The following is a 17,892-nucleotide window of genomic DNA, read 5'->3' as shown; positions in this document are numbered from 1 at the left end:
GGTATCAGTAGGGATTAGGATTAACTGTTCCACCAGGTTTCAACAGTTAGTAATACACCACACCACTCTGGTCCCATAAAATATAGTATTGTCTTTCGATCAAAGCGATTTGGCCTTGGAGTCGTCTTCGCCAGGTGATAACAATTATTTTTTTGCGCTTAGCTTTCCCTATAGCTCGTAATCGACTGCTAATCGTTTCTTGAATAACGTATAACGCTTAAACTTTTTCGATCTACCAGAACTTTCTTTGTCTTGCACATCAAAATCACCACTTTTTTCACATTTTCGAAACCATGCCTCACATATTTTTAAGTTTAAAGTGTGCTCGCCGTAATTTTCTACCAGCAAGCGATGTAATACTATGTAATGAAAGTAATGCGTATCGCCAATGCGCGTTTTCAGACACGAAAATTGATCTATTTGGCTATATCATTAATATTATAATTTCCTCTTGCTAAACGTAATGGTAACATGGACATAATGGAATCTACACATAATTTATGGGTTTCAGTACAAGGCATTGAGGAATAATTTTAATTTTTCCTGTTATTCCAGAAACAGTTATATCCATAGAGATTTGCAATTGGGCATCAATAACCATTCCTAATAGAAGCTTGACGGATGGGGTAAAATAATGTAATAAGAGGAGGACTAAGCTTTTTAGCTGGTAAAGAATACATGTTAATATTGATGTAAGCAAATATATGGAATAAGTTTTTTACTATTTTAGGACTGCATGCTATTGCTGATTGAGCAAGTATTCTTTAAAATATATTATTTAATAATACCACTGAGATATTATATAACAATAATATAAGGAAACATTGTAACTAGCTTCTTTGGGCTAGTACTTTAACACGAACTAAAGTATCTGCCAACACAGCGCTAACATCGTACTGTTCAAGAAATTTGTAGTATCGTACTAGACGCAAAGCTGCTTCTCGACCTGTATACGAATTGCGGAAGATTCACAAACTTCCAGGAAATCCAGCATATATTCGTTAAATACAAGCCAACATAATTTTTTAAATGAAATATTTGGGACGAGTAATGTAATTTCTATGAAAACCCCTTATTCAAAAATTATGTGTAAATCAAATTGTGTAAAATAATAAAAAATATAAGTAAAATTGTGACAAACATGAAAAACATGAAAAAGTAAAATTAAGTATATTAGTCATGTTTTATGTGAAATAAATTTACTGAAAAATATATAAAAAATAAACCTATTATATTTGTTGAACAATTCGATATTATTTTATCGATCATTCTATGTTATTTAAAACGTTAGTAATAATCTAGATACTGATTGTATTTGAACAAGAGAATCTCCCCAGATAATTCACGCGAATTATCTCGGAACGATTTAAAATATTGTATAATTAGCTTGTCTGTTTCTAAATGGTCGTTTTTTTCGTCTGCTACTCGAAGGGCAGGTATTCTGCGGTACGTGTCGAACCGTCGACCGCCGTGTGTGGTTGTCTTTATGGTCTTTATGACATATTTGAAATTTCGTAGGCTCAAATGAGCAGCAGAAATCGGAATTGTTGGCTTTTGTTTCGATTGGGTATATCGCGAAATGTGGACGGGATTCATAATGAACTAATTTGCACGTTTTACGAACGTCTAATAATAAAATCATCTTATTGTTCTTTATGTGCTGCCTCTTCTAGTACAACTACTTTAGTTTGCCATAATTATGTATCATATTTCTATAAACATAAGTTCTAACTATTGAAAAACGAGTACCTCCTTGACAATATTGAAAGTATGAAGTGGGGAAATTATGTAATTGTACATCACATACGAATTTCATTCAAGCACACACTGCTATAGATTGCTGTTGTTTATTTGGGTATTTCTTGGCCATTACCGCAAACTCATTAACAGTGATTTCCTAATACTATCTAACACTCTTTAATAATACTACTGTTTAAGTCAACAATTACTATATTCATGATAAGTTGACCACCAATCAGACTGAATTACGCATTGTTCAATAATGAGTGTTGTGGAGAAGCATCAAAGAAAATCGATTTATGCGTAAATCATTATTATTTTTATTAGATTAAAAAATATATATCCCTAGATTACCTAAAGTCCTTAATCTACAACATTAGATCTGATCACTGTTGCTCTTCAAGTGTCTTTTATACCTTGTACAAATTTCTATATACATATATATGTGTTTAGTCATGTCCACTTTTTACTGTGCCATTTTTACGTGTTCTCATATATTATTTTTATTTTATTTCCATATTGTGATCCTAACCATATGCAACTACTCTACATTTTAATCGTCAAATAATACATATGTCTTATATGATTGGTTATGTACCTTTTTGCTCTGTTATTTTAATTTCTTTTATACTCATATTGAGATCGTACGTGCAATAATACATATAAGTACAGGGGACTAAAAAATTAAAAAATAAACATTTATAGGTACAAAGGTACTTCGTGTTTGATCGTTTTTCTATATTCGGACAAAAATATATGTAGAGTTTTACTAATTTTACGGATATATCCTGGAAGTATATGAAAGAACTCAAGAACTTCTTTCATATGCGGACTGCCACAATATTTTATAATATCTTTATCATGTTTCTCAATATTATTATGAGTACATATACACTTTAGTGTATCGATTGTCATATCAATTTGTATAATAAATTATTTGGTGCTTTTACGTTCAGTTTCATTCATTCGTTTTTCTAACAGTATACAAACGTCATTTGATATCGGCGGACATTTTTGGATTCATTTAAATATTAAAACAGAAAAAATCATTTTTCCACTAATAATATTTATTTCCTGTAAAAATAATAACATTTTAAGAAATAACAAATTTATTAAAATACTAAACTACTATACTAGAATGGTTATATAATATCAGACATCATACCGATTTAAAACCGTTTGTCATTTATGTGGATAATGAATTAAATTGTCATTGCACAGTTTATTCAATAGATTTAGGTCCCTCTTGCTGGTGGCTTTTCCTACACTATCAAATATTATCTCGTAGAAAAATAGATATTGCGCTATGCAGTTTCACCCTATAGTCTCATTTGATTAATATTTGTACAACATTAAATATGTATATGTCACTACTCTTCAAATATCATATTTGAACCTTTTTAATTACTTTTACCTTCTTAAAACAAAGCAGTGTAATTATATTTATATAACGGTAATAAATAATAGTCTTTGATCAAGTGTGTTAGTACAAAACATGAAGTTGGGCACAAAATCAGGTCTACAAATTAATTAATGTTAAAGTGTATGTATTAAATCGCATTGGGTACATTTATAATTAACTTCATGTTGAAGTCTGGCTGATAGGTTTCACTTTTCAGAATGTGTCATTCTATCTAAAGAATATAAGATTCAATCTAATGGAATATGAAAGGCTGGAATTTGAGCTAAGATACAACAGTGTTATTCTTCAGTATGACAACACTCGACCACATGGTGCAAAGTCGGTGAAAACATATTTGGGAACATTAAAACCGGAACTACTCACCTTATTCTGCAGACTTTGCTCTTTCCGATTACTACTTGTTTCGATATATGAATCGTAACCAGTCTGAGCGGAGCTTCACTTCTTATGAAATATCAAAAATAAATCGTTCTTTCGAAATGGAAATCGTAAATTGCCTGGAAGATTAACAAAATAGTGACTATCGTTGGACAAGTTTCAAATTTCAAAAAATCCAATTACTATAGAATATTTATAGGACAGAAAAATACATATTATGCTATGCAATTTCACACTATAGTCTCATTTGATTAATATTTGTACAGCATTAAATATGTATATGTCACTACTCTTCAAATATCACATTTAAACATTTTTAATTACTTTTCTACAAAACTAAATGATATATTATCAACAAATGATGTACATATATTTTCTGAAGTTGGTCTTTTAGTAAACTGTAACGATACTAGTAGCAATTTTTAATATATTAATTAATAATTTTAATACTTAATTAATAATATCGAATTCGTTAGAAATTGTAGTTCAGGACTTATGTCCATCCTAATACACAGTTGTTCGAAAATAAACATAAGAGCAGAAAAAACATAATTTAAAAATAGAAGCATTTATATTAAAATGCTGACAGAAGCTTGCTAATTGTGTCGAATATTACTTCGCTGAAAAGTATCATAAAAATCCTGCTGAAAAACTACTATTAATATAATATAGAAAACAAAATAAGTTAGCAATTAACCTTGTTTATAATCATTAAATAAACTGAGAACAACATAGACAAACTAATCAAAAACATGTAATGCGGTAATATCCAATTCGGTCACAACCCAAAGTAAGACAATGACATACGAAATCAATTATAATTAGCTATGAAGCAGAATCGAAAACGTCGAAATCATGAGTTATTTTAAAAACATAATCATCACTGTCTGCCTGTTGCTAAGACGGAACCGTTTGAGTAAAAAACTTTAACGAGTCCCAAGACCGTAGTTTTCGATGCCGAAGAATGTCGATTCGTGAGTATATGAGCGCCATATCGAAAAAACAAACCGCGAAATTCGCTAAAGTCTTACTTTAATAAACCAGTGTCTTTTATAGTGTAATTTTAATAATCAACATTTAACGTATGTGAAGAAAATAAAATATATATTTCATAATGTATGCAAATATTTGTTATATATATATATATATATATATATATATATATATATATATATATATATATATATATATATATATTTATATATATATATATATATATATATATTTATATATATATATATATATATATATATTTATATATACATAGATTTACAATTTAAAAACTTATCTCTTCATCGATCGATCTCTTTATTATATGCAATCAAACGAAATTACGGAATTTTATTTTTTCAAAAAGACTTACAGACCTGATTTATTTCTATATCATTAAGTAATTTTTCTAATGATATGCTTCCATTTTTGTTAATATTTAAAATTATTCTTAGCAATTTAGTTCATTAAATTAATATTTTTTTTGATCAAGAAATCTAAAAATTTTACAAATTTCGTGCCTTCTTTCTCTATTATATTATTCCTCAATATGCTGAACACACCACCCAAAAAGCTTTACAACGGCATGCTGATGTAACAACACTTACAGATTTATTCAGTAATCTATTGACAATGCATCAGTAGAATTGAAGAAATTGACAGTATTGAATATTTTTGGCATTTGGATAAATAAAATCAATATTTTCATTCAATTTGGTAGTTAATTTGAGATATAACGTTTTTAATATTCCAATGACACATGTTTTACTGGTTAAAAGAATCGAATATAATAATTAATAAAAATATAGTGAAAAAAGCAAGTAGTGAAGAAATTTCGGTGTCTTCCGAATAATCTTTGTTAAATTAAACAGAATATAGTTACCGTTAAATAGTATATTGCAAATTGTTTGTCACACATCACAGCTGTAGAGTATCTGCCTTATAATAGTCAAATTGGAGTTCTTAAGAATATTTATATATAGATATTCCTTCTTCTAGTATTGCTCTGAAGTGATAAAAAAATGTGTTTTACTTCAGAGCAATACTAGAAGAAATAATATTTAATATATAAATATTCTTAAAAATTCCAATTTGACAATTATAGGGAAGCTTTGGTGTTTTCATTCGGAGTAATGATAAATGTTAAGTAACGATTTGAAATTTATCAAATCAAGTAAAGCGCCAAAAGAACTTTCGTCGGTTTATAACCTTTAATTATCAGTAACGTTTTGAAGAATTTTACAGACATTTGACGTCTAGACGAATATTATACGATTCTGTAATATATTCGGAGACAGCAGGCAGCATTGTTTCTCTTTTTAACTAGAACGAGAGGGACAATATTTTATGATATAAAATTAATTAATTTAATGGTAAGGCAATACATTTTATATTGTGATGACGCGAGTTAGATAACTGTTATAATTTATTGAGTTATTCGGTATATACAGACTAATCATGAAACGTTAAAAATACGTTTTCAACATTCACTATTTTAATATATCCAACGATTTAAGTTTTGTGACATCAAAACGTCAATGAGAAAAAGACCTGGATGACCAAAGGTTTGAAGACAATTAACTGGGAGACTAACTATATGAAACCGTATATTAAACCCTCGAAGAACTTTCAGACATCTGACGAATTAATTGTAATAAAGTGTGAAAATACAAAGTGACTGTGTGATAATAGAGAGGCAAAAAGAAAAACATTTTCCGAGCAGTACTGTAACTGACGAAGAAAAATTAATCTACTGTTATAACTGAATGAAACTATTTCTACCGACGTTAATTGGACATTTTTCTCAAGAAATTACTTTTGAAAATAAAAAAAATATCATAAGATATGAAAGTATCTAATTGCAATATGGATTTTCATATCAATTAATCTTTTTTTACAAAGATATTAATAACTTCTTCAGTTTTTTTCGTATAAAAAATGTATAAATATATCTTAAAATGATACATTGACAGAATGAACAAATGGTCCACACTGATAAAAACATGGTGACTTATTGAACAGCATATAAAAATACATCCAAACTCCCACACAGTATCATCATGCGAATTAGTCGAATATCGCATAAAGCATCGAAGGCAATCTGTGTTCTCGCGCCAGTTTCTTCTCTTTTTTCACCACCCCGTTGTCCGTTCGCTCGTCCAGCAAATTAATAAGTAAACAAGCGAAGATTTAGATTTGAAGTTGTATGCTCCCAGCGAAGAACCGAAAATTATAGGGCGCTGTCTATTTGTCGACAGGTCCAGCGTTCGCGATGATTCATGAAACGAACGAAAACATAATGCAGGATCTGCCCAGGTAATCATGTACCTAAAACGTTTTCGCATTGTCTCATATTATTCTTTTCTTGTATCAGTTGCTTGTATCACTTTTATTTTTTAAAGAATCTTAATATATGTTAATATTATTGGGATATTCATTTATAATATAGTGTACTGAATTTGTGTAGTAATAATTAGGTGGGTGAAAACATATATTGGATGTACAACGTGGGTCAAAAGTCCCGCTACCATTGACGCAATTTCCACTGAGTGGTAATATAGGAACAATTATTTTCAATGAATATTTTCCCTATTTCTGCTCGCTCTCGTGGCGTATGTTTATTCACAATAAGATTTGGACGTCTACACAATACAATGGTTATAGCAAAACTGAGCTAAACGTCACATAACCAAGATGGCGCGCAATCAAAATGGTAGCGGGACTTTTGCTCCATCTTAGTGTCAAATCCAAAGAGAGAACCTCAAATTTCAAAGACATATACAATGTTTTTAAATATATTTTTTGCTACCAAAATAATCAGATATTTGTGTATAATGTTATTGCTGAACTGATGTGATGAAAAATCGGAGGTAATTCAGTGTATAAGGGTCAATCAATTTGCTTTTTAAGCACTAAGCATATAATATGAGGTCATAGAAAAGTTCTAGCTAGCTGTTTCTATGATGTATTGGTTAGAACGTTAAGCGCACACGTAGAGGTTGCAGGTTCGATTGCCAACAGAGCAGCGACTTTTTGTTCAAGTTTGATTGGAACTATTATCAAATCACCTACTGCATGACTGGACCCCAGGGCCAGAAATGTTCCTTATTTTCAATCATCGCTTCTTTGTTCCTACTTTTTCTCATACGGGCTATAATTTTATTTAGGATATCCATTGTAATACTTAATAAAATAACTGAATAATGTATTTATTAAATATCTAACACTAAAAAGAGAAAAAAATATATTTTTATATAACAAAAAATTGAACCGACTTAAAAAAATAAATAAGGAACTCATTAAAATGTAAAAAATAATCAAACTTAGTTTTTTGAACAAAAAAAGAAACGTTTAATTAAGAACAAAACAAATCTAATTTGTTGCTCGACACTGACTTGGAAGTGATAAGTTGGTAGTAGTTAAAAAATATTACATATAGATAAATAGGTTTAGGTAGGTATTAAGCTAAATTACGTGTATATAGTAGAATATAAAATACGTGCAGTAGATAGGTTAAATAATTTTTTTTGCTTATTTTTATTTAGTTATTACAAAGATTATTAAGTACATATTTTATTTTAAAACGTTTTTTTTTGCATAAAAAGCTAAGTTTGATTATTCTTTCCATATTTTTCTTGAAAGTATTTGGCTTGACGGTGGTTGAACCTGACACTGCCGCCTAACTTATTAATCCCTTTCCTTGTTGCCATTAAAGACACTACTGTTTCTGTATCTAGTGGATTGCGGTTCTTTGTTTTTAAGTGTTTAAGGACGCTACATTTTCTCTCCACCAATGCGCTTGAAAACGTAGTATCAGCAGTATGGACTATGGACCTCACAATTTTTATGTATGGGAAAAAGCATTCTCTCGCAGCGTTTTCTAGGCGCAACACTTTACCGCAGTAGTATGTGCTATCAATGTTATAATCATGAACTTCAGGCCCATATTGTTCAAAATCCAGCATAGCATGGTATATGACAGATATCTATGCCAGATATATGCCACTACAGATACTGTAAATCGCTTCAGCGCTGACATTAGTAGTTTAATTTGTAGCTCTTGAGTACCTGATTAATTTATGGTCGGTATAAAGAAAATAAAGATATCTAATGCCATTGTAATATAAAAAAAACTTGGCATGTATTTTTAATGCTTTCTACAGCTTGTAATCCAATTTATATTTCATATAAACCTATAAATGTGCTTAGTTGCTGAAGCTAGATTTTAAAGTCAGTCAGAACAGGACTTGAGGTAATTAATTTTGATTGATTGTCTACTGACATTATAGTTATAATAAACATTTTCCCCACACAATACAAATTTCCAATCAACATCAGATTGTGGTATTACGCACAAGTTGGCTACGCTAGGGACGGTTGTATTATTAATTGTAAACAATTAATGTTTTTGTCACTTAAATACTTCACTAAGAATTCCTTTCAAGATGATGGTTTGAAGAGTTATCTTTGAGATACCTTGTTGTACCCATCTTCCTATCACACTTAGATAAAAAGCGTTATCTTAGTTACATCAATATTTATATTCGAGATCCGATTTGCGGCTGAACTGGGTTTAAAATAAAACTTTTTTAGTTTAAAATTATCGAAAATATGTACTTTTTATTACTAGTAACGATTTTTATAAACGAAATTATTTTTCAACGTCTCTTGTCTTTGATTACTATAACACTTAATTTTCTTTTTGGTTAATGGTTTAAAATTGTCGAAGTTGGAATTGGTTATGTTTGTTAGACAACATTTAATAAATCTTGAAGTTTCTTTAATTTGATATGGATTTATCTTTACTAACCCCTCTAATTTTTCATCTTATTTGGAGCATCAAACCGTCTAATATTTCGACCTTTTAATATAACAAAACGATACTGTTTTGATATACAAAAGCCTCTCTTGACTTGTGTTTTATTTATTAAATAAAATATATATGCCACTATGAAAAGTATGTTAAAACTGGAGACAAATGCTCTTAAATAGCGACAATTCAACCATACACATAAAGTATTTGATATATTATTAATTTCTATTAAATCAAGATTTGTTTAATCAAGAAATGTGATTGTTTTAGGACTTTGTACTGACAAGAATTGAATTACTATTTGATTATTGTTTAAAATTATTATTATTATTATTTATATTTAAATTGGTTTTAATTAGGTATATTCTTCCCATGGAAGATGCTCACGGAAGTAAAAAAAACTACATATTAGTAATTCTAAATATGATTTTATTATTCTGTATAAGTTTCACCATCTTCAGTACACTTTACAAATCATTACAACCTTTAATTATTTTATAGTACCTTTTATTTATCGAGGTACTGTGGTTTTCTCTAAATACTTTAAAGTACACCGTAAGAGAACCACTATATCTTAATTTGATTTTTGTAATTACCCTTAGTGACTCAATAATCTATTCAGTGAGTAATAAGTATTTCTTATAATATTATAGTAATACATATTATGTAGAAGTTCTTTACGGTATCCTTAGTTTGGTGAAAATCGCTTCCAAAATATAAAATAGCCAAAAGTCAGTGGGAGCTAAGTCTAGTGAAGATGCTGAATGTTAAAACAATTGTTATTTCAATATATTGTTTTTAGCAATTTAAGTTTTTTGTAGACAAAAGTGAAGTAGAAGAAAAAGGTTTTTTCGGGGCTGGTTTTATCAAATTAAAATGGAAACTACAACAAACTAAGTTCATTAATTATCCAGCAGGAAGATAATCCATTAATAAAATATCTTTTCCGATTCGAAAAAACAGACTTAAACATGCTCTCACCTGATTTTTTAACACTAAATCTCTTCGAAATTAAAGAACTGTTTTAAAAACGTTCCTTAGATTCTTGTTTTCATCCAGGATGATGGATATCTTAACAAGTTTCATTTTCATAATTACGAAAGGACCCAAAAAATTTTTTTAATCAATTTTAGAATTGCTTTCGGATGTGTTGAATGTTTCGAAAATGGTGAATAAATACAACATATTGCAATAACTTACTTATAGAATTCTTATGTAGACAAACATAAACATATATACGTGGAGGACATCCATTGCTTACACTTCACTGCAGCCAATAACCAAAATGAAAAATCATTAGGGAACAATACGTCGGCATCGTCGAATTTTATTGGACGCCGGTTCCAGGAACAAGTGATGTTATTAGTGCCCTTCGCATCATACTCATTACGCGGAAAGTTAGAAATCGAAGTAATTATCACGGCGGACGTTCCATCAAAAGATCGTCTGTTACGACATCAAGCCTCTTCAAAAATAGTTCTCAGAATTTTTCCGTCTCCCTTATGCGCACCATGTAATGGACCAGAACGAGATCAGAAGGAAGAAATTGTATCGGGAATTTTCAATTTGATCCTTAACAAAAACGATTTTTACGCTCTCACAGTGTTCTTATTGTTTACTCATTTTATTTTAGTTTATAATTAGTTATTGGTTGTATCTAGTAACTTACTTTCCTTGAAATTTATGCTTAAAATATCTTAATTTTATATATTTTAGAAGTTTATTTTCATTTTATTTTGGATCAAAAACTGTTTCTTAAATTTTGTCTTTAGTTTAATTGCTTGTATTGTTCTTAGATACGATGCACCTGTACTTTTGCTGTTTCCAGGCTTCCAAACTCTTGATAATGTCACTTTCTGATTTCTATGTTTAACCAACATCGAAAAATGAAGAGGTTCGGATGTTCGAAAGGACGTTCGGCTGTATATATATTTTTTAATATATGTTCACCGATTTCTTCGTCAATGTTGGGCCGATTTTCAAATTTCTTATTTTATTCGAAAGGGTGCACTACAGCGATTGTTCTATTTTAACCAAATCAGAATCCGTTGGGGAGAAATCGAGGGAAACGCTCAAATTTTAAAGGCACGTACAATTATTTCACATATTTTTTATCTAAAATAATCAGATATTTGGGTATAATATTGAGCCGATAAGACGGAAAATTGGAAGCCCTTCAGCGCAGAAGCCATTCAGTTTGCTTTTTAAGCACTAACTATAGCGTATAAAATCAATTAATATTGTAGACAACTGTTTCTATGGTGTAATAGTTAAAGCGTTTAGCTCCCAAACGGAGGTCGCGGGTTAGATTCCTGGCGAGGACAATAACTTTTTGTTGTTGTTTAGTTATTTTCAATCATAGTTTCTTTATTCCCATTTTTCCACATACGGGCTGCACCTTTACTTGGCTTATCCATTGTAGTATTAAATATAGTAACTGGGTAATTTATTGAGTAAATATCTGACACTGAAAAGAGAAAAATAAAATATTTTTAACAAGAAAGTAAACCAAGTTCAAGTAATAAGTAGGGAACTCACTACATGTTAAAAAATAATCAAACTAATATTTTTAACACAAAAAAACCTTTTAAAATAAAATATTTACATAATAATCGTTAGTAATAACTAAATAAAAATAAACAAAAACCTTATACAACCTATCTACCACACGTATTTTATATTCTACTATATACACAGTATTTAGCTTAATACCTACCAAAACCTATTTATCTATTTCCAATATTATTTTAACTACTACCCACTGATCAGTTTGAAGTCGGTGCCAAGCCCAAACAATACAAAAATAATAATATAATTTTGTGACATATACAAAATTTAAATTACCAACAAAACAAATGTAAATTAAAATAAATGTTTAGGTTTAGTAGTAGTAGTTAAAATAGTATTGTGTGTGTGTGTGTGTATTTATATCCAGGGGCCTTTGAGCACTTTTAGTCAATTTTTCTTGTGACCTTACAGTTTCAGCGGACTTTTTTGCCCGAACTTTTGCGAAGAAGTGCTTCGAATAATTTTGGAATATTTGTCAATACAATATTAACCTGTCTTCTTTTCTCAATAATTAATCGAATTAATTCAAAAGAAAAAAGAATTAAGATCTATCTAAAAAAGATTTAAAGCAACAAAAAAACTGTTATTTTACCTTAAAACTATTTTATTTATCAAGTAACGATTTAAATGTAATGTAAACCAAACCCCTATATCTAGATATCTCACACATTATACCATATAGAGAAACATAATATACACAGCCACGATCTATATAAAATATATAGTCAGAACATGATTTTGTGATAAGTAGAATTATGTAAAATCCTTTTAACCTAAATTATATTTTTAAAGGTAGCCGAAAAATAATAGTAATCATAACATTTTATGTATATTAATTATTTAAAGTGATTTTATTTTATTTCAATTTGCATATATAAACAAATTTCTCTTCTATTTCTATTGTGGTACTCTCAAATTGACCCACCTATGAAAATCAACATTCTCAGTGTATCTAAAAGCAAAAACATAGTCATTTATTCTCACAATATTCAAATAAAGTAGAACTAGGTTTATTCTATAACTATGTCCATATTTATGTGAAGTAAAATAAGTGTTTATGTTAAGTATAATAGCAAAATTACTAAATTATTATTAGGAAGGCTTGTATATGCTATTATGTATAGAATATAATTTCTTTGTGGATGCATTGTGACTTGGTGAAGCTCATCCCTGAAGGTAAGTGGATGTCATTGAACATACAAAAGTTCTGATGTTAATACACTTATTCATCGAAAACATATACAGAAGGTTAACAGCTATTTTAATTCCAATTTAACATTTAAAAGCTTTCGTATATTATAGAATTTAAAATATTAATATTATTACAAAATAACTTTAAGACAGAAAAATTAGTTACCATATAATAATATTAGTTTAGCTTAATTTCATCAACATCATATTTTTTAATTATGCATGAACTAAGGGGACCAATATAATGCCTTATTTCTTTATTTTTAAAAAATGTATCAAACGTATCTTACTCATGTAGCATTTAGTATTGCAGTAAATATTAAGATGATTTATATTAAACAAAATATCTGGGAACAAAACATGCAACCGAGCTGTTTTCCTTCGTATAATATTACTCGGAAAGCAACAACAGGAACTCTCTCCATACAAACATGTAAAAACATTCATAAATCATCTATTAATAATAAGTAGCTAAAATGCCGATAAATTCTTCCTGGAAGATGTTTTCAATCAATGGCTGTTTAGCGAAGACGCACCAATTAATAATCAAGCGTGTTAACAATGGTCGCTATTAAGGCGGGAGGGTTATCATATGAGGAAGGGGCTCTCAATTAGTTGTAACTAACTTTTTAAAGTGTTAGAAATGATTCGGTGTCGAACTGATGTTCTTTGCTTGTTGAATCGTGATCAGATCCATTCAGTTTATCGTAACAGGGTATGTACAATTAAATATTTTAAATTATTTGTGACAATATGACGCTGTAATGATATATTGACCATTTTTGCCAGTGTCCGCACATTTCTATATAATTTATTATTAATTCAAACTTCTTAATTATTTAAGATATGAGGTTAAGGAAAAAGCACTCATTTTTTATTGTTGCTTACCAGGTGTGTCGACAATTATTGTCCGTGTTTTTCTCATACATTTTACTAACCATAAGTTACAATGTTATGTTTTGATATATATGTTATTTTGTTCACTTCGCCAAAATAACAGAGTTATAGATGTATAATTTTCCGAAAATGCCGAGTTTTGTGCCTGAAAACCTCCATTTTCAGCACTGCATTACTTTTCTTCAAGACAAAGAAAGGCCTGGTAGGTCACACATTTTGAAGGTGCGTTATTGCAGGAATTAGTGGATAAAGACCCAACATAAACTCATAAAAATTTGACGAAAATGTTCAATGTGAAACGAGTCATAATTTGTGATTTAAATTGCGTGATTGCTTCAAATATATGAAAGGAAGTATTTTCTGCATCTAATAGTAACGGGAAAAAATCATGGGTTTCACCTGGCTAATCCGGCTCATAGAGTGCAAGGCCAAAGGGTTTTGATATCAAGACCATGCTCTGTATTTGGAGAAACCAAGTTGATGTCGTATATTATGAACAGTTTAAATCTGGAAAAATAAGTAATACTGATCGCTGTAGACAATAAATAATTAATTTGAACTCTGCATTACTATAACAAGCACTTATTGTTTAAACATTTAATTATAATTATCGTAGTATTGATGAAACTAATAAATTACACAATGATTGGACTTTCTTTCATGAATACTTATATCAGGCCCAACCTAAATCTGCTATATCAGTAGGATTAAATCATGATCTGTGAAATTTCTAGGAATATAAAACTTATTTATAAAGAAAGGATGCAATATAATCGAAAATCCGAATAGTTATGATTAAAGGCCGCTGGGTGTAGTACCACGAGCTAGGGATATGATGAATGAATGAATATGAATAAACCTTTTAAATTGGTACATCATTTTAAAGGGTTTAGTGCATTTTGATACTTAGTTTTAAAGATTTAGTGTATTTTGGTATTTCATTGTATTTAATCGTATGTAATAATGCAATAAATTTTGAGAGCTTCTAAGAGAAGAAAAATTTCTAAATATAAATTAGTTTTAGTTCATTTACCATTCACAGTTAATAATCGGTACTATTATCGTAAATTATGTTAAAATCTAAATACGGACAAATGACTCATTTACTTTATCGTTTGTTAATTATTATTATATATGTTCATTATTACATAAAATGCTATAAATAAAAATCTCAGAATAACATAAGTTGTTTACCTTTTCTCTATTCTATTATTTAAAATAATATTTCTATCATTTATCGTAGGTCAGTGCAAAGTTCTAGTATTATTTGGTACCTAGCCACACATATATTTGTAAAATAATAAAAATTTAAACAAATGATAGACCCATCCCCAATTAAACACAAAATTTATCAAATGAAATAACTTGAATAAAAATTAAAATAAAGTCTTATAGTTAATAATTGTTAAATAAGGTATCAAAAACATTAACAACCTAATTTCGGAAATAGTTATACCTTTCTTTCGAATTGCCATGTATTCATATATGACCACTTGTTTGCAGCTATCTAAGCAAAGTCGAGAGGATTCTCTACGTTTCTATGTGAATCTAAAGGGTCGTCAGCAAGTATTCTTCGAACAGGTTGTTTTTTTTACATCCAAAGACATAGAATAATGCAATTAATTTTTACCAGTAAAAACTGAGCCATGTACCAATTTAAACTAATATTTTTTATTTATTATTAGAAATTTTTGTCATGTTATTACAGCTTGAAATAAAAGTAACTTTATTTATAAGAAAATATATAATTCTAGTGGATATTTTGTATATTCTAACAAAACTGAACAAAACTATAGCACATAGCAAGAAATTTAGAATATTCATGAGATACTTATTGTTTAAAGTCGATTTCATTATATTCCCTAGAAATATTTTCTACCTCAAATAGTTACTGCTATTATATATTATAACTCAAGTCACGAACATTTATGAGAATATATATTAAAAGAGAATATGAGAATATATGGCTAAGAAGAATTGTAATGTGTAAGCTGTCTGTGAAAAATTAAACTAGGATGTCCATTTTTAACGTTATCCATATTGTTAGAAAATGTCTGGGTTATTTCAACAGGAAAGTGTTACCAATTCACCAGGCGCATCACCTGTGCCTTGCATTCTATTGTACATACTAGCATAAGTAAAACAAGGTGCAATTCTTATTATTCTGATGATACTCTCCCCACATGACGGTTAACAGCTTCAGATTATTTTTGTTAAGCATTTTAAATATGTATAAATGAAGGAATGTACACACTTCTTCAGATTTTTGTCTATTGTAATAGCTTGGATAGGATGAATGATATTGAATCTTACTTTCACTCTTTCGTTTATAAATATAAATACATATACTTCAGTTTAAAATTTTTAATTTCGTTTTTGAATGCAACGGCGTTCTTCAAATTTACTTTGAGAGACAGACTATCGCTAAAGTGAACATTCAACATTGGAACATTTTTCTGTAGTGGGTAAGAGGGTTTTATTATTCCGTTATTCCACTAAACTTAAAATTAACCTTACATGCTTCATATAATTTCATACAAGAATATTTAGATTGAACAGATGTTTTGATTTCAATTTTTCTGTCTGATGTATATTTTCGCAAAGTTACTATATACTACGTACGTGACTACTAATTACTTTATGGGAGGTTTCGTTTTTGCTTGTATTTAATTAAACCTGAGCAGTTAAAACTACTTCAACCGGTGATAATGATAATGCTACAACGTGATATCTCCCCATAAGTAGTAAAATTATAATCAGAAAGATTGTTAGTACATCCTAATACTTCTCAATCAACTAAATATAAACTACAGCGTAGAAATAGTTTGCTACCATCCGATCTGATTAATCAAAATATATAGACTCTATATTAAGCTATTTTACTAAAGAGGTTATTTTCTAAAGTGCTTCTATATATATATATAATAATTATTACAACTGGGGGCAATAAAAACATATTTAGTTATATCTGAGCCCTCTATGTAACTTACAAAGTCTTAGGACTGTTCTAGATTATGTAAAAGTTCCCTAATAAGCTCCAATTAATTATCGTTTCAGCCTTGTTTTTTGATAGCTTATTCATATATTTTAATTTTAGGTTTACATTGAAAATATATTCCCATAGGGGGTGTTCCCACAATTCTTTGTGTAGTTTAACGATTTGTCAATAGGTCTTAATTTTAAAGGATATTTTATAATTTGTTCTTTTATTGTAAATAAAATATATTTTGAGGGTATCTACGAATTGATCTATTTTTTATATTTTCATAAGAAGTTAAGTGCTGCTCAAACTTTGGTTCACATGTTAGAACAAACAGTGATCACAAGCAGTAAGGTCTGAGATATATGGCGGATGGGGTAACACTTACCATTTTAATGTTTCTATGCTAAGTTTTTTGTTGGTTTTTTAACATGTGGTTGAGCATTGTTATTCTGAATAATGGTATTGTTGTGTCTTTGTTCGTATTTCGGCCGTTTTTCGAGTAATGCTTAGTTCAAATGCATCAATTGTAGTTGAGAGTTGATGATTTTATTGTAGCTCTTCAGAACGCTCTTTCTCTTCTGCGTCAAAGTCACATTAGAAACTTCGAATACAAGAATTCACGTATTGAAATCGATGGGGCATTGATGCCGTTAGCTTTAGCAGCCTTTTTCTTGAAAATGAAGTAAAAAAGTAAAACCTAATGTAAAGTAAAGCAAGAACAAAATATTGCTCACACTTCGACGAAATCACAAATACTCAATAGAGAAAAAGAAGTGCGTCAGTGAGGTTTTAACAAGAATTGTATCCGATGGGTTTAATACACAGTAACAATATCTGTTATAAAATTAATGTATAGTCCGACAACATCACCATGATTTCATTTAAAATTAGAATTTTGATTTTAATCAC

The sequence above is a fragment of the Rhynchophorus ferrugineus genome, unplaced genomic scaffold (assembly GCF_030347505.1).
Source record: "Rhynchophorus ferrugineus isolate W39M unplaced genomic scaffold, kcgeb_rfMv2 rfM4, whole genome shotgun sequence".
Classification (NCBI taxonomy): domain Eukaryota; kingdom Metazoa; phylum Arthropoda; class Insecta; order Coleoptera; family Curculionidae; genus Rhynchophorus; species Rhynchophorus ferrugineus.
The sequence above is the reverse complement of the archived record's forward strand: the minus strand, read 5'-3'. Positions refer to the sequence as shown.